Source organism: Panthera tigris, chromosome B1, assembly GCF_018350195.1.
Source record: "Panthera tigris isolate Pti1 chromosome B1, P.tigris_Pti1_mat1.1, whole genome shotgun sequence".
Taxonomy (NCBI): Eukaryota; Metazoa; Chordata; class Mammalia; order Carnivora; family Felidae; genus Panthera; species Panthera tigris.
In genome coordinates this window covers 111,259,305-111,282,567 of record NC_056663.1, presented here as the reverse complement: position 1 = coordinate 111,282,567, position 23,263 = coordinate 111,259,305, and positions in this window count along the sequence as shown.

The window sequence follows — 23,263 nt, the reverse complement described above, 5'->3', positions numbered from 1 at the left end:
ATAATTTCGATTGTATTAATTTTTGCCTTATAAAAATTTACCTTAAAAACGGGTCCAATGTAAAATAAGACCCCGTGATACACATTGATAAAAGCAAGGAAATATGTTCACATTTAAAATTTTTTAAGATATTTATTTATTTTTGAAGGATAGTGAGACAGAGTGTGAGCGGAGGAGGGGCAGAGAGAGGGAGACACGGAATCCGAACAGGCTCCAGGCTCTGAGCTGTCAGCACAGAGCCTGCCACCAGGCTCGAACCCACAAATCGTGAGATCATGACCCGAGCCGAGGTCAGAGGCTTAACTGACTGAGCCACCCAGGTGCCCCTAAATAAAATTATATAAATAAAATAAAATCAACATTTTGGTATTACAATGAGAAAAACCTCAGCTGTTCTGAATTTAAATGAGTTAATTCCTGAATTTCAAATTACATAGTTTTACCTACATGTTTGTCATTATGATAAAAATGTATAAGTTTTGTAACCTTTAGAATATGAGTCATAAGTAGGTAGGATGATGCTATCAGAATTCTATTTTTCATTCATCAATATTTATTCAATATTGCGGTTTCTTTTTCCTAAAGTTTTATTTTTTTAATGTTTATTTATATATTTTTTTGAGAAGGGGGAGGGGCAGAGAGAGAAAGAGAGAGGCAGAGAGAGAATCTCAAGCAGGCTCTACACTCTGCATAGAGCCCAATGCAGGGCTCAAACTCATGAACAGTGAGATTAAGACCTGAGTTCAAATCAAGAGTCAGATGCTTAACTGACTGAGCCACCCAGGCACTCCCCTAAAGTCTTATTTTCTGATTTCTCCTGTGGCTACAAATTTGTGGAAGTGTTTTCTGCCATTTCTTTTTCTTTCTTACTCTATTGACCTGTTTTTTAAATTTAATTCCAGAGTAATTAACATACAGTTATATTCATTTCAGGTGTACCATATAGTGATTCAACAGTTCTATACATTACTCAGCGCTCATCAAGAGAAGTGCACTCCTTAATCCCCATCACCTATTTTACTTCATGGCCCTACCCACCTCCCCTCTGGCAACCATCAGTTTGTCCTCTATAGTTAAGAGTCTGTTTTTTGGTTTGTCCCCCTCTCTCTGTTTCTTTTGTTTGTTTTTTTCTTAAATTGCGCATATGAATAAAATCATGGTATTTTTCTCTGATAGGCTTATTTTACTTAGCATTGTACTCTTTAGATCCATTCATATTGTTGCAAATGGCAAGATTTCATTCTTTTTTATGTCTGAATAATATTCCATTATTTTTTAATGTTTTTTAAATTTTATTTTTGAGAAAGACACAGAGTGTTAGTGGGGGAAGGGCAGAGAGAGAGGGAGACACAGAATCTGAAGTGGGCTCCAGGCTCTGAACTGTCAGCACAGAACCTGATGTGAGGCTCAAACCAACGAACCATGAGATCATGATTTGAGCTGAAGTCAGACACTTAACCATCTGAGCCACCCAGAGGCCCCTAATATTCCATTATATGTCTATATAATATTATATATAATATATACACACAAATATATACACATACATGTTTATATATATATATATATATATTTTATATGTATATATCATATCTTCTTTATTCATATCTTCTTTATTCATCTATCATGGACACTTAAGTTGCTTCCATAATTTGGCTATTATACATAATGCTGTAATAAACATAGAGGTAAATGTATCCCTTTGAATTAGTATTTTTGTCTTCTTTGAGTAAATATCCAGTAGGAAATTACCAGATTGTAAGGTAATTCTATTTTTAATTTTTTGAAGAATCTCCATACTATCTTCCACAGTAGGTGCACCAGTTTACATTCCCTTCTCACCAACAGTGCATGAGGGTTCCTATTTCTTCACATCCTTGCCAACACTTGTTGTTTCTTGTGATTTTTAATTTAGCCACTCTGACAGGTGTGAGGTGATATTGTATTGTAGCTTTTATTTGTATTTCCCTGATGATGAGTTGAGCATCCTTTCATGTTTCTATTGGCTATCTGGATGTCTTTGAGAAATGTCCATTCATGTCTTCTGCCCATTTTTTAATTAGATTCTTATTTTTTTGGTGTTGAGTTTTATCAGTTCTTTATATATTTTGGATATTTTATATACAGATATATTTTGAATATATATATATATATATATATATATATATATATATATATTGGATATGTCATCTGCGAATATCTCTCCCATTCAGTAGGTTGTCTTTTAGCTTTGTTTGTTGTTTGCTATGCAGAAGCTTTTTCATATAGTCTCAATAGTTTATGTTTGCTTTTGTTTCCCTATGTCTGTCCCACAAGAGACATATCTAAAAAGATGCTGTTGTGGCAAATATCAGAGAAATTACTGCCTGTGCTCTCTTCTAGGAATTTTTGGTCTCAGTTCTCACATTTAGGTCCTTAATCCGTTTTGATTTTATTTTTGTGTATGGTGTAAGAAAGTGGTCCAGTGGTCCAGTTGCCCAACACCATTTATTGAAGAGACTGTCTTTTTCCCATTGCATATCTTGCTTCCTTTGCCAAAGATTAATTGACCATGTAATTGTGAGTTTATTTCTGAGCTTTTTATTCTGTTCCATTGATCTATGTGTCTATTTTTGTGATGGTACCATACTGTTTTGATTATTTATTTACAGCTTTGTAATATAACTTGTAGTCTGGAATTGTAATATTTCCAGGTTCGTTTGTTCTTTTTCAAGATTGCTTTGACTATTCAGGGTCTTTTGTGATTCCATACAAAATTTAGGATTGCTTGTTTTAGTTCTGTGCAAAATGCTGTTAGTATTTTGATAGAAAGTGCATTAAATCTGTAGATTGCTTTGGGTAGTATAGACATTTTAACAATATTTGTTCTTCCAATCCATGAGCATGGACTGTCTTTCCATTTCTTTGTGTTTTCTAATCTATCATTATTTTTGTCAGTCATCCTTCTCTTTAGTCCAATATTGTGTGATCTCAAGTTTTCTTAAAGTATTTTAAAAATTAAGTAGACAGTTATATACAGATAAGAAAAAGAAGGAAAAATAGAGATATATTATTACTATAATGTGGAAGTTGGGCTAATATAACATCAGCCTCATAATGACAATTTATTTCATAAAATTTTTGAAGGATATAATTCCATGTAAACCAATTCAAACAAAATTTATTGAGAACAGATTATGGCCAAGGAAATTACTAGCTTCTGCAAAAAGACACACAAAAAATTTGAAAAAGACATTTATCTTGTCCTCTTAAGGTTCAAGAGCCAAGACAGAAATGTATGAGACATGACTGAATTACAAGGCAAAGAAAAACTAAACAAGAAAAATACTAAGAAAGGGATTGAAGATAATGAAGGCATTAGTCTGTGAATATGTATGTGGTATGCTATGTTTACAAATAACAGATGCAGGCAGTAACATATAATGGTTTTCCAAAAGCCAAACAGAGAAAGAAAACATTTGCAGACTATCTTTAAGTAACTAAAATACTTTCCTTTATGCTTTTTTTCTACAATGAAATCTATAGTGGGGAAGTTAAGATAAGTACTCCAATGTGTACTGAGAAAGGAGGTGCTTCTAATAAACAGTCCTCCTACCCTCTGCCACCAATTCATAATCTTTTCTGGAAACACTTTCAACTACTATTGTTCCCCCAAATTACACAATTTCATATTTCCATGATTTTTGTATGCTGATTTATTTGCCTAGAATGTTCTTCCCATCTTCCTCCACAGTAATCTGCTTTCCTTTTTTGTTTTTACCCTGTCCAGCATCCATTCCTGTTTAAAAAGAAACTTTCATTTCCTTTGGGAAAAATGCCTCCCTCTTTCATCCATGTGGCTTAGCTGTGGTTAATCTAGTCCTCCAAATATGCCCCACTCAAATGCTAAGTGTGAGTGTGTGCTCCAAGCTTTATATCCCTTTCCCCTGGTGAGTGGGTGAGAAATGGATATTCATTGAATTCATATCAACAAGCAAGCCCAGGGATTTTGTTCAATGGATCAGAAGAAAACAGTCTTCTCTCTGAGGTTGGTGATCAGCTAGAATGGGAGGCTGGGCTGCTGGTGTCCCTCTTGTTCCACAGGAGAGAGCTGGCCTAAAAATTAAGCCAATAAGAAAGAAAGAAAGAAAGAAAGAAAGAAAGAAAGAAAGAAAGAAACAAGAAAGAAGGAAGAAAAGAAAAAAAGGGAAAACTAAGGGAAAGAAGACAAATGTACGGGAAAGGACAGGTTCTTGATATATTATTTAGATGAGAGTGAGTTTTACCCTTGGATTTATCATTCGTGCAAGCCAACATGGTCCACTTCTTACTTAACCAGGTTTGCTTTGAGTTTCTGCCACTTGTAACCAATTCATCGGTCTGTTCAGACTTTAAATCTCATCATTTACTCCTCAGTTAGGGTTTACTCCTCAATTTAGTTTAGTTTAGGAGCCTGTACCCATACAGAACCCTCAGGTAGCTTTATTCTTTTGCTTATCAAATGATTCTGCCATTATCACAGATGTAATTCTTTGTCTTGCCAGCTATGTTGTAAGCTCCATGAGGGTAGGGAAGTAGTCTTATTGGACTGTGTTTTCTTTATCCTAGAATACATCTTAGGAAATCTATAAATATTGATTGTGAGGTGCCTGGGTGGCTCAGTCAGTTGGGCGTCCCTTCGGCTCAGGTCATGATCTCAGAGTCTGTGAGTTCAAGGCCCATGTCAGGCTCTGCGCTGACAGCTCAGAGCCTGGAGCCTACTTCAGATTCTGTCTCCCTCTCTCTCTACCCCTCCCCCACGCACTCTGTCTTCTCTCTCAAAATAAAATAAAATAAAATAAAAAACATTAATTTTTTTTTTAAAAAAAATTTAAAATATTGGTTGAGTAAATGAATAAAATGGAGTAATGGAAAGAGATATCAAAAATATTTTGGGTATGAGGTATTTAAGCAGAAATCCAACATGTGATCTTGAGAAGTATGTGGAGTTTTACTAAGTTGGCGGAATGTGTAGTATAATAGCTAAGAAAGATAGTTAAGCCTGTAGAGTTCATTATCAGGGATAGTTTCATGGAGGCTATTGAGTAAGAAGTTAAAACTGTTCAGCTAGGGGACTCAGTTGGTTAAGTGTCCCAATGTGACTCAGCTCATGATCTCATGGTTTATGGGTTCAAACCCCATGTGGGGCTCTGCTCTGACAGCTCGGAGCTTGGAGCCTGCTTCAGATTCTATGTGTCTCTCTCTCTTCCCCTTCCCCACTTGTGCTCTCTCTCTCTCCCTGCAAAATAAATAATTCTTAAAAAAAAATGGTCAGCTAAAAGAATATCAGCATTTAGAGAATACAAAGAAATAGTGTAATTTTTAAAAGACTACAAGTATTAATGAAAAAATCATGCATATAACAGTTTTGTAACTCCTCAACTTACAAATTTAAACTTTTATTTATAATCACTTTGTAATTGATACTCAGATTGGGGGGGTGGGGTCTTGTGGCCACATGAACTCTTCTTTTCCCTTTTTGCTATTTCAATGACTCAGGATTGCTTTCCTTCATTCTTCCTTAATTTCTCATTTCTCCTGAAATAGTACTTAAGGGCCTCCAGTCCCAAGTTCATACCTGTCTGGGTTGATTTCTTCTGTGGCAGAATTTGTGATCAAACAAACAAGCAAAACAAAAAATCAACTCTCAGGCAATTTCTCTCTCCATTTTCATCCTCAGTGTCCTGACATTAATGAATGAGCATGTGCTCAACTGTTCATGAGCTACTCATATTTTCTTTCCTGTAAAACCCTCAATCACTTATTTTGCCTCTTTTTCTAATTGTTTATATTTGATATTCTAATCGATTTACAACATTCTTTAAGTTTGCAAGATACTAATCCTGATTGGATTTGAGTGTTGCAAATATCTTCTCTCAATTTGTGATTTGTAGATCAGCCCCCTCCTCTGACCACCACCACTGCTCTCTTTATGTATCTTTTACTGAAGAGAAGTTCTTAAATTTCATAAAGTTGAATTTATCATTCTTTTATGGTTTATTATTTTTTGTGTCTTGTTTAAAAAGTCCTCTATTCTCAGGGTGCCTGGGTGGCTCAGTCAGTTGGGCGACCGACTTCGGCTCAGGTCATGATCTCTCAGTCTGTGAGTTCAAGCCTCACATCGGGCTCTGTGCTGACAGCTCAGAGCCTGGAGCCTGTTTCAGATTCTGTGTCTCCCTCTCTCTCTGACCCTCCCTGGTTCATGCTCTGTCTCAAAAATAAATAAACGTAAAAAAAAAAAATTTAAAAAGTCCTCTATTCTCAAGATCACAAAAATATTTTCCTCTGTTTTTTTTTTTTTAAGTTATATGGCTTAGTTTTTCATCTGGCATTGATCTATGTATACGGTGTTGAGTACAGTCCATTTTTTCATAAAAGTAAAGGCTATGTATGGCTAATCAACTGTTCCATCATTATCTATTTAAATGTCTTCCTTTCTCCAGTATTTTACAATGCCAGTCCTAGTATTTATCATGTAGTAAGTTTTCTATCTAATTCTCTTTATATATTTGTTTTTCCAGGCACCAATATTCTATTCCTTTGTTACTGGAGCTTTACAAAAATTTTTGATATTCGCTAAGGCAGTTTCCATCCCACCCAAACTTATTCTCCAGCAGCACCTTGTCTATTATTCTTCCTCTATTTTTCCATGTAAATAAAGGACTTGACTTGCCAATTCTATAAACAAATATAGAAATAATTAAATAAACCTACTGAGGTTGTTATACTTATTGAACTTATGCTGTAACTTAGGAAAGACCTGATAATTGCAACACTGAAACTGACAGTTTAAGAACATGGAATCTCTACTCATTCACTTAGATGTCATGACTTTCAATAAGCTTTTATGACTTTTTCCAAAAGGTTTCCAGGGGCACCTGGGTGGCTCAGTTGGTTAAGTGTCCAATTCTTGATTTCAGCTCAGGTCATGATCTCAAGGTCAATCATGAGATTGAGCCCTCTTCAGGCTCTGTGCTCACAGCATGGGGGCTCCTTAAGATTCTCTCTCTCTCTCTCTCTCTCTCTCTGCCCCCTCCCCGATCATGTGCGTGAATGCTATCTCTCTCAAAATAAATAGACTTTTTTGTAAAGGCTTCCGTATTTTATTAGATTTTTTCTTAAGTATTCTATTCTTTTTGGTGTCATTATCAACAGTATTTTAATATTTTATAATCCCTTGTGGTTTCTTCATTAAGATGGCTTTTTGTATATTGCTTTTTAATTGATATTCTTTGAGTTTTTAATATAGACAGTTTTGTTTTTGCCTATACAGTTTTTAAATCTTTTTTTTTGCCTTCTTAAACTTAGACATTTATTAAAATACTGAATTGAAGGACCAATAGCACTCATACTTGTCTTGTTGCCCTATTAAGAGGAAAATATTCCACCTTTGTAATTGATCTTTCTGCTTGTTACAGATTTTCTTTTGTAGATCCTATTTCTGAGGGTCAGGACATTTCCTTGTGTTGCTTGTTGCTAAGTTTCTTTTTTTAATAATAGATGTTTGGGGTGCCTAGGTGGCTCACTCGATTAAGCATTTGACTTGATTTTGGCTCAGGTCATGATCTCATGATCGTGAGATTGAGCCCTGGGTAAAGCCCCATGTTGGGCTCATACTGGGTGTGAAGCCTGCTTAAGATTCTCTCCCTCTCTCCCGCTCTGTCCCTTCCCCACTCTCTTTCTCTCTCTCAAAAAAAAATACAAACCCCAAAAAACAAAAAAACTGTTTAATCATAGATGTTCAGTTTTATTAAACCACTGATCTTCATTGAGAAAATGAGATTTTTTTTATTTTAAACTGTTGTCATGGTGCATTATGTTAGGAAACTTTTCTGTTGTTAAACTACACTTGTATTCCTAGGGTAACTCCACCTTGGTTATGGTGTATTATAATTTTTGTACAATGCTTGACTCTGGATTTTTATTTGGAATTTTTTTCATCTATTTCCAAGTGACTATAGTCTCTAATTTTTCTTGTTTGTAACCCTTGTAGTGTCAGGGTTAGGCTAAATTTATAAAAAGATTAAGGGGTGTTTCCATGATTTCTTTAATCTGTAATATTTTGTGTGAAAATAATTGTATTTGATTATTGACTATTTGGTAGATTTTATTGGTGAATTCATCTGGATTTGTGTGTTTTTTATGGGAATGTTTTTACTATTGATGATTTTAATCAGCGGTTATTGGATTACACAGGTTTTCTATTTCTTCTTAAGTGAGTTTTGATAAATTATATTTTTTCTAGAAATTTAATGATTTTATTTTACATTTTATTTTCACAAAGCTATTCTCATCATCATCATCATCTCAGATTATATGTAATAAAATAATACAATGCTTATACAACATTTACTAAATACTGTGTTGTTGTTTACCATATATTTCCTGTTTAATCCAGATGCCATTCATTGAGATAAATCTTATTATTGTCCCTTCTTGCTACTGGCAATGAAACTGAAAAAATTAGTTAACTTGACTATGATCACACATGCATAAGTTGTGGAGCTTGTAAATAAACATACCCAATCTGGTTATGAAATTTGGATTTGTAACCATATAAACTACATTGGCTTTTACTCTCTACATCCACAGATATGGTCACGTCCTCTTTTCCTTTCCTAACATAATTTATTTGTACATTTATCCTTTATGTCTTGATCAATCTTACCAGAAATTTGTCCATATTATTAGGTTTTTTTTAGCTTCTATATTTGCTTTTCTGCATCCTTTTCATTGTATATTAGCTTCAATTAATTTGCTTCACTTGTTTTATCTTTATAATTTCTTTCTTTCTCTTCCAATTGATATAGATTTTACATTTTTAATTCAGGAATTTGACAGTGGAAGGGGATGAAGAGTCTTTCCATCTAATTTCAAAAATACAAGCTCACTATAGATATGGAAAGTCCAATTGGTCTTAATCTTGCTCTACTCCACGGTTTCTTAATCCTGGCACTATTGACATTTTGCCTCAGATAATTGTTGAGGAATGTCTCTGCAGTGCAGGATGTTCAGCAACATTTCTAGTCTCTGCTCACTAGATGCTACTCCCCAAGTTGTGACAGTGTCTCCAAACATTGCCGAATGTGAAGATGGAGGGGTGCAGCAAAATTGCCCTTAGTTGAGAACTGTTGCACAGAAAAAATATAAAAATTACCGATTTTGTAAATTAGAGTGGAATATCTACTCAATGTGAACATGTAGAATCTTCCCTAAACACAAGATCTTTTGGTTTAAAGTAGCAATTCTTAACTAGGCATTTCAGAGAAAAATAAGGAATGGTCGTATCAAATAAAGAGTGAGTGCTTATTTTAAACAAAAAGTACCAAAAATATTTTAAATGACTTCTAAATTTAAAAAGTTACTGATGTTGTCATTAAACTTTATACCTAAATGTTTTAAGGCTGATCTAGAAAACAGGAAATAAGGTATAGCAAGGCAGTTACACCTTTTTTTTTCCTGGTATGCTTCTGTCACTACAAAAACTATAGTAGTTCATGGGATTTTTGTATACAAATAGTTAAATATTCTTCTTTCCATTTTAGAGTACTCTAATACTGGCACAGAAAGGTGATTTTGAGAATATGCATCACGCATTTATCAACCACACAGAACAGTAAAGTGGAAAAGATATTCAGCAACTTGTTTCTGAAAACTGTTCCATTAATTTCACAAGTTGAGCAGGAAAGAAACTAGTGCACTCCAGCAAAGGGAGCTGCTAAAGAAAATATAGTTTATTGGATTGTATATCCTCCTCTGAATCACAATTTTAGTTCTCATATAGAATGCTAGGACATACGTCCTAGTGTTTCATGACCCATTCTTTTTTTCTAATAAATATAAGACTAAAGTCTTGCCTCCCTAAAAAACATTGGGTGATTTTATGGCATTTTTCTCAACTCTGAGTGTTTTACACCTTAGTAAATGTTACCTTCACTTTAAGAAGACCATGAAATAACAGTAACATGCACTAGCAAGAAGAGGTTCAGCATAAATAATGGCTACTGTGAATCACGGTGAATTCCTTAGACAAATGCAGTGATTTACTCTGAAAAACCGTTAACTGGATATGAGCTAATAAATTGGCTACTTCCCATTGGCTTTGAGAGATGAAGGGCTAAAAATGGTGTCTAAATGACATATTCTTCATAAATGAATAGTTGGTATTTCTGAAACCCTTAAAATGCTTAAAGAAAATACCTTCTCTTACAAAACTTACACATTTCTCTAAAATCTTAGACTCAAACCAATTTGGAAGAATTTATACACACAAGCACACACACACAAGATGCCATCTTACAAACAAAGGAACTAAAGTCCTTTATTGAGCAGTAGAAATTATATTAGAACATATGTTCTTATGTTCTCACTACTTGTCTACCTCACCATGTCTTTCTTTGCAGTATTCATTCGCTTAGCAAAAGTTTTGCAGAAATACAAGAAAAGTATACATTTCATTATCATTTCTCTCCATGTTATCTTACATTCCTTTTTAGCAATGACTGAAATTAAAATATAGTTTATCATATTATATGCCCAGATTTGTAAAGGCAAACCGAAAATATATTCAGTATAAGCCACACGTTTACTGCGATTAATAAGTAATCAATGAATAGCCCACAGTTTTCTAAAAGATTGAGCCCCCTAAATCTGTTTAAAAATTTGACAACTTCTCACATGTAAGGGTTTTTTATTTCCAACCAGCTTTTAAGTTCACTAATATATATCTCCAATGTACCTTCTGAATCTTCCCTCTTAATGTTCACTTGAGACACCCTCGTAGAAGCAAAGAGCTCTCTACTTCTGGTATAGTCCCCTTCCCTTTGTTTAGCCATTTCTGCCAACTGAGATGTATTTTCCCTATGTCTGAATTTCTAACTTCTACTCATCATTCAAGGCTAAACTCAAATACTATCTCAGTCTTAATGCTTTTCCTAATCCTTCTACATAGAAAAAAATCCCTTTGCTCATCTGAACTCTGATAATATTTTATATGCCATCTCATTTTGCATAGTTATTTACAGATGTTTTTCCTCACTTGCAAGATTGTGAAGTGTTGAAGGATAGGGGCTATGTTTAATTAAATTTTCTATCATCTGAAGGGCTACTGGTAAGTCTATAATAAATACTCATTTTTGATGGAATAAGAACAGAGAGATAGATACATAAACAGTTTACCTTAATGATAACGTGACACAAAACAAAAGTCCAAGAGAGATGCAAAAGAGCTACTAACCCCACAGTTTATTGCAACAGGAATTTTTCAGATTCTTAGCAGCAATAATTCCACATTCAGTAATTTGCAAGACACGTGAATTTGCAATCATAGCTGTTGACTGAAGCTCACAAACAAAATTATGAGTTTTGCGGTTAGGAGATACTCTTTTTTTATTTTTTCCCAACAGTGAGTGCACTCTCACCAGCTGTTCCGCCTGATCCTGCCACCATTTCTGCCAAAAACAACATCTTCCACTAGTCCTCTGCCTCTCAGCTGCGCCACTCCAAAACAATGTTTGCTCCTCATTAAAAATCTGCAAAACCAACTGAGAGTCAACCCACCACACAGGCAGCCCAACCCAAACTGGGGAGGAGAGACGGGAAATCTGATCTGGGTTCCTCACACCACTGAGAGGGTATGCTACTATATTCCACACAAGCTGCTAGCAATGGAGAAGCCCTGCGGGGAGCCCTTTGGGGAGGCCCTGATGGCAATCGAACCCTGTTGTCGTGAGGGCACGTGCTGCTGTTACAAGGTCGCTGCAAAGCAAATAAACCACAAAATTAATCAGTTGCAGCTTGTGGAGACCATGCTACTGGAGAGGCACTTGTGCCACCTCGCCCATGTAAATTGGACCCATGGTTCTGGTCCATCTCCAAGAAATAAGAAAGATTTTTATAACCAGATGGGGCTCTAAACAAAGAAACTGGCCATGGATGCTGGGTTATTGGCCTTCATGGTGGTCTGCTGTGACATGGAAAGACCCAGGACATGAAGTTAAAGCAATTCAGATTGTCTGAGAAGCGAAGATGTTTTCATGTTATTAGAACCCTGGGCAAACCCACCAAATTTTGTGATTCTGTATCTCTTCCACCTATACCCTGGGGATCTGGTTATTACTGAGGTCCTTGCACACTCTGAGCTAGCTGCTATTGAAAAAGAGAGGTATCAGCAATTTCAAGGTGCCTTGTGATTCTAAAACTTCTCTGCCTAAAGGATACATTTCCCTAACAATATATATTTCTTTAACCATATCACTCACCATATGATTCACCATATGATATGTCTCGTCACCATATCATTCGGGCAACGCTCAAAAATTACCAGGCCCTTCAAGGTTCAAACACTGCAGGTGTAATTACTTCTTGGCATGAACACGATGGATCTGACCTTCTTCATTAAAAATACAAGAGAATAAATCAGACATTTTCTTTTCTACAAAATCTTTTGACTATGGGAAATTTACACACATTTGCAAAAACCTTCCCTGCGGTAAAATGGCAAAGATGAGAAATTCAACTGCAGACGTTTATTTTTTGAGATTAGGAGTTACACTGAAGGAAACAAAAGCCTGACTAAGGCAGAGAAAAAATGAAATCTTTTGTTATAACAGCCATCTAAACATTTGTATTATATGTCAGATTGGAAATGTATCTTGGCCTCATACACCTGAGTCTGGTTCATGCACAATGTTCTCAGGGACAATTAAGAGCCATCCAAAGGATGCTCAGACCGTTAAGCATCAGGATCATTTTATCTGGCTGATCAACAGGCTCTACATGTGCCATTAACCAGCAGGGTAGGAATAAAATGGGAAATAAGGACACACTATACACATCTGGTCATTCTGGACCGTTAGCTCCCAGGACATGCTCAAGACTGCTAAACTGTCATTTTAGGACAACACCTTCCTTCTGCACTATAATGAGTCTGGAAAGAACACTACTTACCGGAGTAAAAAGTAAGAAAATAGAAGTTGTAGGTTTCAAATGAATATATCTCCAGAAATACAGAAGAGAAACAGGGCAAATATAAGTGGAAGGAAATATAACTCATATATGACATATTCTCGCAGGAGCTGAAAGTAATGTCATCTGATGGTAACTTTATTTTAAGAACATGCAGAGCATGGAAAGCTTTAATATACATAAAAATAAGTTGAAACCAGCAGGTATCTAACCATTTGATTAAAAATACTGAAAATGGAGACTTAAGGAAGCTAAAAGGGTTTTATTCATTTGTATACCTTACCTATTTATAATTTTAAAAACATATCTTCAGATGGTAATTTCTGAGATGAGTAACTTGCAAATACTATTAGCTTATTTCTGTGGCTATATGTCTATAGTATTATTAAATCATATTTACTATATAAGTAATATTTTTAAAATATAAGTAAAATGTGTATTTTTCCTTCATAATATAGCTACAACTGTAGACGATTATGATTTCCCTTCATGAGACTTGTCTTTTACCTTTGAATACTACACACATACATGCACAATATAAAATACATATGAACAGAATGATTTAAATTACACAATATTAATTGTCATATTAGAGAAAATAATTTGAATTTGAATTACTTATACTTGCGTTAAAGTATGAATTTTATATACAGCATATATTAACATTTTAAGTAAAATATTGTCACATATGTTATATAATAACTTATATAACAATCATAACCATCAATGTACTTATGCTATCCTGACAAAATAGAACAATGCAAATATTCCCTAGTAATCATGCTAACTTGGTTAAAAAGAACTGTTCTCAGATGTTGTTTTTAGAGAAATCGCAAGGTTTTTCCACCAATGACCAACTGTTTTAACAAGATTTAGAAAAAACTTTCAAGTGTTTTCTTTCACAAAGAGATTCTGTATTCTAGAAGATAAACTAAATAATAACATAGTCATTAATATGAATAATTAATATTTTGGTTCAGTATTTTGCAACAACGCAAAATGAAACATTATTTTGTAATGAAGGGAAAATAAAAAAAAAACATTAGGAGTACAATCTGTATTTACAACGATATTATAGTCATGTCACTGTTAAACATGATAACATAATTTTAAATTCAATGGAGTTAAATTTTCTTATTAATTAAAAAGGCCTTAAGAATCTTTTAAAACCAATGAGAAAAAAGGGAGTCACTGCCTCTCTCAAATGAAAATGAATTATGTAAACATAGATTACATAGTGTGGGGGGAAATATAGGAAGGCCATCTCTGCCTTTTCTCAGCTTGCCAGGTCTGCATCTTCTCTATCATCAGCTATATACACAAAGCACCTTACAAATCATAATAAGATAACAGAAAAAATGTCATTTATAATTCATAGTTAGGTGTTTCACTTTTTATCTGATATCAACCTTTCTCAGACATATATATGTATACACATGCATATATACAAGCATATACACTGCAAATATGTATTATGTGTATACATAACATGTGACAGAAAGCTATTTGTATTTCACCAAGCTAATATTAATGCACATTGCTATATGTGTACATATGCACATTGTACATTGTGCATATTCCCAATATGCGTGTGTGTGTGTATGTGTCAGTGCGCATGTGTGTGTGTGCATGCCTGTGGGGAGAGTAGCAGGTGAGAGCATAGCTTTTGATTTGATCTGCATAGTGAAAGGCTTTTGTTGGAAAATTTTTGCATGTAAAATCACACCTAGCATCTTAGTCTGATGCTAGGTGTCATGAATAACAAAAATAAGATTTTTGGCTAGCTGTTTAAATCCTATATTCACATACACATGCACACACACATACATACATACATACACACACACACACATTTGCTAATTTAAGGAAGAAAGAAGTTAAATGAGTCTGAACTAGTTCCACCATCTGCAAGTCACTAGTGAGGAACAGAATGTTTTCATCAGTCATTATGGGTCAGATCTCAATGATTAAAAACCCCAGAGCTTCTCAAGGGTATAATTTCCTCGTTCTCCACCTGCACACTTCCCAGTAGACCTCATCACCCTTGACTCTAACCAAATTCTGGAAAGGCAAGTTAATTCCAATTGAGAAGTAGAGTTCAACAACACAAACAGTACAATACAAAAAGGAAATTAGTTATGTTGATAACCATATAAAATTAGTACAAGGTTTTGATAAAAATATTAGCAGAGAATGTTTTCTTGACTTTGTCTTATATCATCTATTATTACCTGACGGCAAAAAAAATTAATGTTACAGTAAAAGAAATAGAAATGTGTTCTTGAGGTTTTACATCAAATATCATCAGTAGACCAATGGCCACATTCCAGTGGCCTGAAATCTCAGTTTGACTTTTGAATACTTTGGAGTCCATAAACCCCCAAATGATTTGGACAAATCACACATCCCTAGTTATTTAAACCCTTGTGCATTTCAAAGGAAGTTTAATCTATATGATCTGATTCATTTACACTTTACTTATCAAAATGGTGTCTGTAGAAGCCATTTGATATTACAAAAGACTTTTTTACAAAAATACTTGAATCTGTACTTTTCAGAAAGAATGCCATTTCAAGATTAAGCAGCTCCCCTACATCTCTAAATTTTTACAGTTAGTTAAAAATTAGAATCTTTCTAGTTTCTAAAGGCACTGAATTTTCATTGAAGCATTCTATCTTTCTCAATCACAGCCGATCCCAGAGCTTTCTTCCTCAGTGCTTGCAATTCCAAGATGCCTCCATAATTACAAACAGTTCACTGCAGTTGTTCTGAGATAAAACAGCCCTCTCTGATTAAGGAACTTACAAAACAATGGGTTGAAACAATCTTCTTGGACTTGATTTCCTCTTCAGTAAATGGTGCTAACATTAGAAATAAATGGAATAAAATGCAGTCATGCTGGAAATTTTCAAAACAAATATGGAAAAAGAACTACAACTTTTGCTGAAAACCAGTCCAGAAACAGACACCAGCAATGGATTTCTATTCAAGATTCTATTGTAGGGCTTTATTTTGTTGGCATAGTTTAATTAGAATTTGGTATTATTGTCTACTTTATGTACATTCATAACATGAAATGATAAACATAAATCTGTAGTTTTTTATATATTTAAATTTTTTTAATGTTTATTTATTTTTGAGAGAAACGGAGACAGAGCATGAATGGGGGAAGGGCAGAGAAAGAGGGAGGACACAGAATCTGCAGCAGTGTCCAGGCTCTGAGATTGTCAGCACAGAGCCCCACTCAGGGCTTGAGTTCACAGACCATGAGATCATGACCTGGGCCGAAGTTGGACGACCAACCGACTGAGCCACCCAGGCGCCCCTGTGGTTTTTTTTGAAAACCTTAATTTAGAACAGGATCTGGGCTCCTGGGTGGCTCAATCCTTTGAGAATCTTACTTCTGCTCAGGTCATGATCTCACTCTTTGTGAATTCAAGCCCCATATCAGGTGATGCAGAGCCCGCGTGAGATTCTCTCTCTCTCTCTCTGCACCTTCCCCACTAGCACTCTCTCACTCTTTCAAAGTAAATAAATAACCTTAAAAAATAAGAAAAAAATGAAGTTTTTTTTAAAAGGAACAGGATCTGATTGCAAAATAATATTTATTTTATTTAAAAAAATTTTAATTATTTATTTTTGAGAGACAGAGACAGAGCACAAGTGGGGCGAAGGGCAGGGAGAGAGGGAGACACAGAATCTGAAGCAGGCTCCAGGCTCTGAGCTGTCAGCACAGAGCCTGATGCAGGGCTTGAACTCGGGTACAGCGAGATCATGACCTGAGCTAAAGTCGATCGCCTGACTGACTGAGCCACCCAGGCGCCCCCAAGATAATATTTATTTGATAATCATTTGGGAGTGCTGCTTTTTACATAAATGAAGTTATATAATATTCTGGAATAAATAAGTCATTGTAGGGACCATTTGTGGCATAAAACGAATGGAATTGAGAAGAGAAATATTCTGGAGTTTTTGTTACAATTAGACAAGATTCTAAATCTTGGCTAGTTGAGAACTTAATGATTAGTCTTTCTATGTCTTGATACAACTAAGGTAACATTAATATGTAAGAAATGACATAAAATTTCACAGCTAACAATCATTGTGCCAGAAAAAGTATAGTGGGGATAGTAAGACAGTAAAATGGTGCCAGACTACTTGGGTTTGAATCCTAGCTCTGCCATTTAATTTGGTGGATGACTTTGAGCAAGCCATTTAAAGTCTTTGAGCATCTGTTTCCATATCTATAAAAATAAAGATAACAATATTTATGTCTTAGGACTGTTGTGAGAACTGCATGAGTCTGTGAAGTACTTAGAACTCCAGCAATATAAATGTTAGCTCTTTTAATATTTACTAAAAAGATTACTTTGACATTTGAGAATTTTCTTTCCCTATGCCTTCTTTTTTTTCCCCCTTCTGTGCATTCTTGTGTGCATATCCCAAAACAATATAGTAATATGGAATGGATTTTTTTTCCTTCAAAAAATATACTGTTTGCTTACTTCTCGTTAATAATTTGAGTTTTATCATCTAAAATTGAATATAAAAAAATAACAAATAAATAAAGCCAGTTTTATGGCATCATCTATCTAAGTCTTGTTAAATTGGCTGTGGAATCTCTAATTCCATCACTTGCCACATATCTCCACTTTAAATCGTGATTTCCATTTTTTTTTCTTTTGAGGTGTTCAGCAGGTACCTCCAGGATTGCATAATCCCAGAACACCTCATTTTCATCTTTTCCGGTTTTGATCCACCACACAGTCATCAGAGTTCTCTTCATGTTGACGTGACTCTTTTCGTCCTTCGGGCTTCTTGATTTTTTCCCTTTGTTTCTTCCAAAATATCTTTGTATTTCTCTTATTCCTCTGTGGTCTAGACATTCTCTTTTCCTGGATTAAATAAATATCCTCTTAATTCTCTCCCTGCCATCCAATTCTCTCTTTCAAATTACTCTGCCTACCACAACCAGGTTCACCTCCTTCTAACACCTTCTTCCTTATGCTACCACAACTCTCTCTTGGCTGCAATATCAGGCCCAAAATCTTTTGACTGATTTTTCGGTCTGCATCTTCCGACTCCAATGGACTCAGTCTCTTTCTGCCTTTTGCATTTAAGGAGGATTCTTCTAACAGTGGAACCCATCCTGACCATTCCTTATACCTATTTCTGTTTGATCTTCTCCTATCATGAATCCTTCTCCTCTTCTTCCACACATTTGTATCTTAAATATTTGTTAAGGTCATAATATCAAGTTATACTCTCTCCAGAGATCGTTTTTGTCTATTCTTTTTTTGAAATTTTTTTAAATGTTTATTTATTTCTGAGACAGAGACAGAGCATGAGCGGGGGAGGAGCAGAGAGAGGGGGAGACACAGAATCAGAAGCAGGCTCCAGGCTCTGAGCTGTCAGCACAGAGCCTGACGCAGGGCTCGAACTCACAAACCGTGAGATCATGACCTGAGCCAAAGTCGGTCGCTCAACCGACTGAGCCACCCAGGCGCCCCTGTTTTTGTCTATTCTGACAGCACTGATCATTCCCTTATAGGAGTTATGATGGTACATAGCATAAGTACCTAAGAATTCAACATTCCGCTTTGTGTTATTATTTCATCCACAAATGCCAAGCTGATTACATACCTGTTGACATCTGAGACAATCTATATATATTGTCCATTAAAGGTCTAGGCAGGTTAATACACGAGCAAAAAGGCTTTATTATAGAATTGATTAGTAATTAAAATGTTGCAGAATTTTAGAAATAACTTTATAAATTCTACCTCTTAAATTTCACACGTGTGAACTAAAATCAGTAAACTACCCTCTACAGGTCCTTCACTCAGTCTTATTAAGTCCCTCTCATCTACCCATGACTGTTTTCTATTTCTTTTTAAGTTTTTCTTTATTTCTTTATTTATTTTGAGACACAGAGACACAGAGACAGAGAGACAGAGAGACAGAGAGACAGAGAGTGAGTGCAAGTGGGGAAGGGGCAGAGAGAGAGAAAAATCCCAAGCAGGCTCTGCACTGTCAAAGCAGAGCCCGATGCAGGGCTCAACCCCACGAACTGTGAGATCATCATCTGAACTGAGGTCGGACACACAGGCACCCCTGAAACATTTTTAATCTTGTTATCTGAAAAGAGCGATAGAGTGGGTATAGTGGAAAATTTTTGCAGAACATTTTTATAATTAGCCTATGTTTTATTATTTGTGTACTTACATCAACTCCTTCAATTCTCCACTCTAACCTACATCCGTACTCTTTGCTCCTTGGCTTTTCAGATTCTCCCCCTGATGGACAGAATATATTTTCCTGTTTCTTGGCTTCAGGTTGGGCTTCGAGACTTGCTTGCTTTGGCCAATAGTATAAGACAGAGTTGAACACATGCCAGCTGTTTAAGCAGGCCTTGAGAGTCCTCACATGCTTCATGTCTCTTTCTGAGACCCCTGCCATCAACTTACAAAGAATATGCCGGGGCCAGTTTGATGGTTCCAGAAGTAGCATGAGAAACACATGGAGCCTATCCAAACTGTTCACAGCAAGACCAGTCTAGACCATCTGAGCTCCAGCTGACCCCCAGAGCACTTGAGAAAGGCCAGCTGAGATTATCAGAAACACCTAGCTGGGCCAGGTTTAGGTCAGCTGACTGCCAACTGTCTGGATAAGCACCTCAATAAGGGTTGAATATTGTAGATAGCTGAGATTTTGTGATGTTTGCTGCACAGCATTATATGGTCAATAATACTGTTTTGTTGGAAATTACAAGCGGAGTATGGATGTAGACCACACTTTTTCATTGGTTAGAGCTATGTGAAATCACAATCTGATGCTTTAGGATGGTATATCAGATTGGTCACCAGTGTAAAACTGGAAACTTTTTCTGAATCTGTTTGTGTGTATGTTTTATTTTGTTTATGCTTGTTTTATTTGGAGGAGAAAAAGATAAATTAGATAAGACTGCATTGAGATAAGGATGGATGGATGTGACAGGCATTATTTTGAGTGTCATCTGTCTTCCTATGTAGCCTTTAGCTTCTCGTCTTTACTTGTCTAAACTACTATGTCTGTGAGGAAAGGGAACACATTTTCACTGTTTACTATTGCATCTCCAACACTATGTACAGTTCTGGTCACATACACAGCTACCAATAAGCATTTTTTAATATGAAGTAACATTGATTTTTACTTTAAAAATGCTTACTCTCATTTGCCCTTTGCTAATAAATATTCCCTGATTTTAAATATTTTAATTTCAGGTTATGACAAAAATCGCTTTTTTTGTTTCTAAAGTGGTTGTCTTGTATGATTATTATAAGTGTAAATAGACTGAGGGTAAGAAAGTTCCAAAATCTAGACAATTAGACAACGAAAATGTAAAAGCCTCTCTTATACTTTTAGACTTTTCCCTAGACAAAACCATGTTCAATCATTTCTATTTTTTTCTACTTTGATGGTTATTTAAGTAACTCCAAAAGTATGCTATACTTTAATTTCAAAAAATATCAATTTAAATATTTACAAGTTTCACCTTCATAGAAAAATGAATTTTAATTACTTAACCACTGCATCCCTTCTCCTAAAAAATGTAGAAAGATAATTTCTATTTTTAAATTTTTTTAGTATTTATTACCTTAAATAATGTATTCAAACCTCTATTTTGTAATTTATCTTCTCAAATAATATTTATCGACTCTCTAGTATGTAAGATGTAAATGTTAGGTTGCAGCAGGTCTAGAAAGTAAAAGTTTCATTGATATTAAAGCAGAAAATCAGAGATTCTGAAATAAAGGCCCTCAAAAGAAAGTGGATTTCAATTAGCAACTGGTGTAATTAAGGAGTTGTGTGTTCACAATGATAAGGTATAGCTAAGTGCTGCCAGTTACAAACAAGATAAGAGAATAACAATTAAAATTACCAAGGGCAAAAAACTGTATAATAACATCAAGGGCCAAATGTAAGCTGAACTAAGATGTCATATGACTTAGCAATCAATTATTACAGTTTCTATTTAATAAGCCTATTCAAATAAACTTAGTTTGACATAAATAACATTTTTGTACTATTATATTTTAAACTCTTTATTTTTAATTACCAGAACCACAGATATTTTTTGTTTTTAGTGAAATTCCAGTTAACTTACTGTGTAATATTAGTTTCAGGTGTGCAATGTAGCGATTCGAAACTTCCCTACAACACCAGGTGCTCATCACAAGTGTACCCCTTGATCCCTATCACCTATTTCACCCATCCTCACACCCGTACTTCCCGTCTGGTAACTGTCAGTTTGTTCTCTATATTTAAGAGTCTAGGGGCACCTGGGTGGCTCAGTAGGTTAAGTGTCCGACTTCCGCTAGGGTCATGATCTCGCAGTATGCGGGTTCGAGCCCCGCGTTATGCTCTGTGTTGTCCGTTCAGAGCCTGGAGCCTGCTTCGGATTCTGTGTCTCCCTCTCTCTCTCTGTCCCTCCCCCACTCATGCTCTGTCTCTCAAAAAATGAATAAACGTTAAAAAAATTGTAGTTAAGAGTCTGTTTCTTACAGAATCAAAGATTTTTGAGGTAACAAAAGTGACTCTAGTTTCAACAAAAGATATAATTACAATAAAAGATAATGCTATGACAGAAAGAGAAGGAAGTAAAAAGGAAAGGTACAGGAAGGCCTATGATAAAAATAATTATTTTAGTAAAGAGAAGTTCTAGAAGAGGGTATTAAAATAAAATTAATGTAATAACTATGCTGTAACACTTCTGAATAAAATTTCATCAAACATTATTTAATTTGATTAGCAACAGTTGACTTCCAAGTTTTGAAATTATTTCCAATTATGAAAATTATGAACATTGCATATCCAGAAGAATTTTCATAGTTTTATGCTATTGTGAAGCAAATGAATTTTTCCAGGGAAATGGGATTCCTTATGTTACTTTAGGAATTCCAACTTAAGGAGACCCTACATGTCACAAAACCAATACTACTGGTATTATTCATATATCCATTCTATATTTATTCAAATATATGTGTGCACTTATTCAAGTATATGTGTAAATATTACCACATAGTCTCAATTCAACAAAATATGGCAGAGAAAAAACAACTACAATTTGAAACAAATTGAGGTATTTCCACTCAACCATTATTTTAAAAATAAATTAGCTAAGATCTCATTTTCAACTGTATAATTAGAAAATTTTAATAATTTCCAATAACTGATATTTGGTAACTGGTATTACAAATGAGATGAGTGTAAATAATCAAAGATTTCATAAAACTATCATCGTGCACTGATGTTCACATTTGTCCTGAGTATCATGAGATTGGACGGCTGGGACCACCCAACTACATATTACATGCATGCAATTTGTGAGACAGGAACAGGTGCCTGCAGACCTGATACGGTTTCAGTGTATTCCAAACTTTGTAAACTTTTTTTTTGTAAAAACTGAATTTTTTAGTAGTACCATTTTCAAGAGCATACATTCCTTTCGTGAAGATTGAAGTTTGGAAATTAATACATGTCATGAGTCAATCCATAAAAATTAGTTCTAAATTTGTATCTTAAACAGCACAGTATACTGGAGAGTATAATAGCTGATGTGAGAGCCCTAGATTTCTGCACTTTATGATTTGTAGACTTCAGTAATCTTATCTCCAAAACAAACCATCGATTAGTCTCTAAGATCTCTTGAAAAATCAAACACCGCATTGTTTTTAAAGAATGGGAAGGCAGATCAAGGGTGTCATCTGGTCTTACTTCTCTTTGAAAGTCCAAGGAAGATAATTCCTTCCTTAATATTTTCTTTATTCCCTTTGACCTTAAAGGAATTAAAAAGTAACTTCTCTCAAAAAAAAATCTGAACACCTTAATATTAAATGAATTTCAAACATTATTTCAAAAAATAAATCATATGGAGTAATAACAGTTAAGAAACTATAATTTTAGGAAATTATTCCCTAAGATACAGATTTTATACATTCTACTTTGCTTTGTAGCAATCATTCACAAATTTATAGTTTCTTTTTGTTTTTAAGGGTCCTGTTGACTTTAATATTGGCTTGATCATATTTATGAGTATTTATCGTCATTCTTTTAGGCAAGTATCTCTCAAGCAATGTAAATTCAAATAGAGAACTGATAAAAATCAAATAATGCTTTATGAAAAAAAATCTTCCCTTGTTGTAATTTAAAGAACCAAATCTCAAAAGATGAAATGATTTTCAGGCACACAGCATGTAGCTAGAATTGTTTTCTTCAGATCCTAACATTAGTACATGTA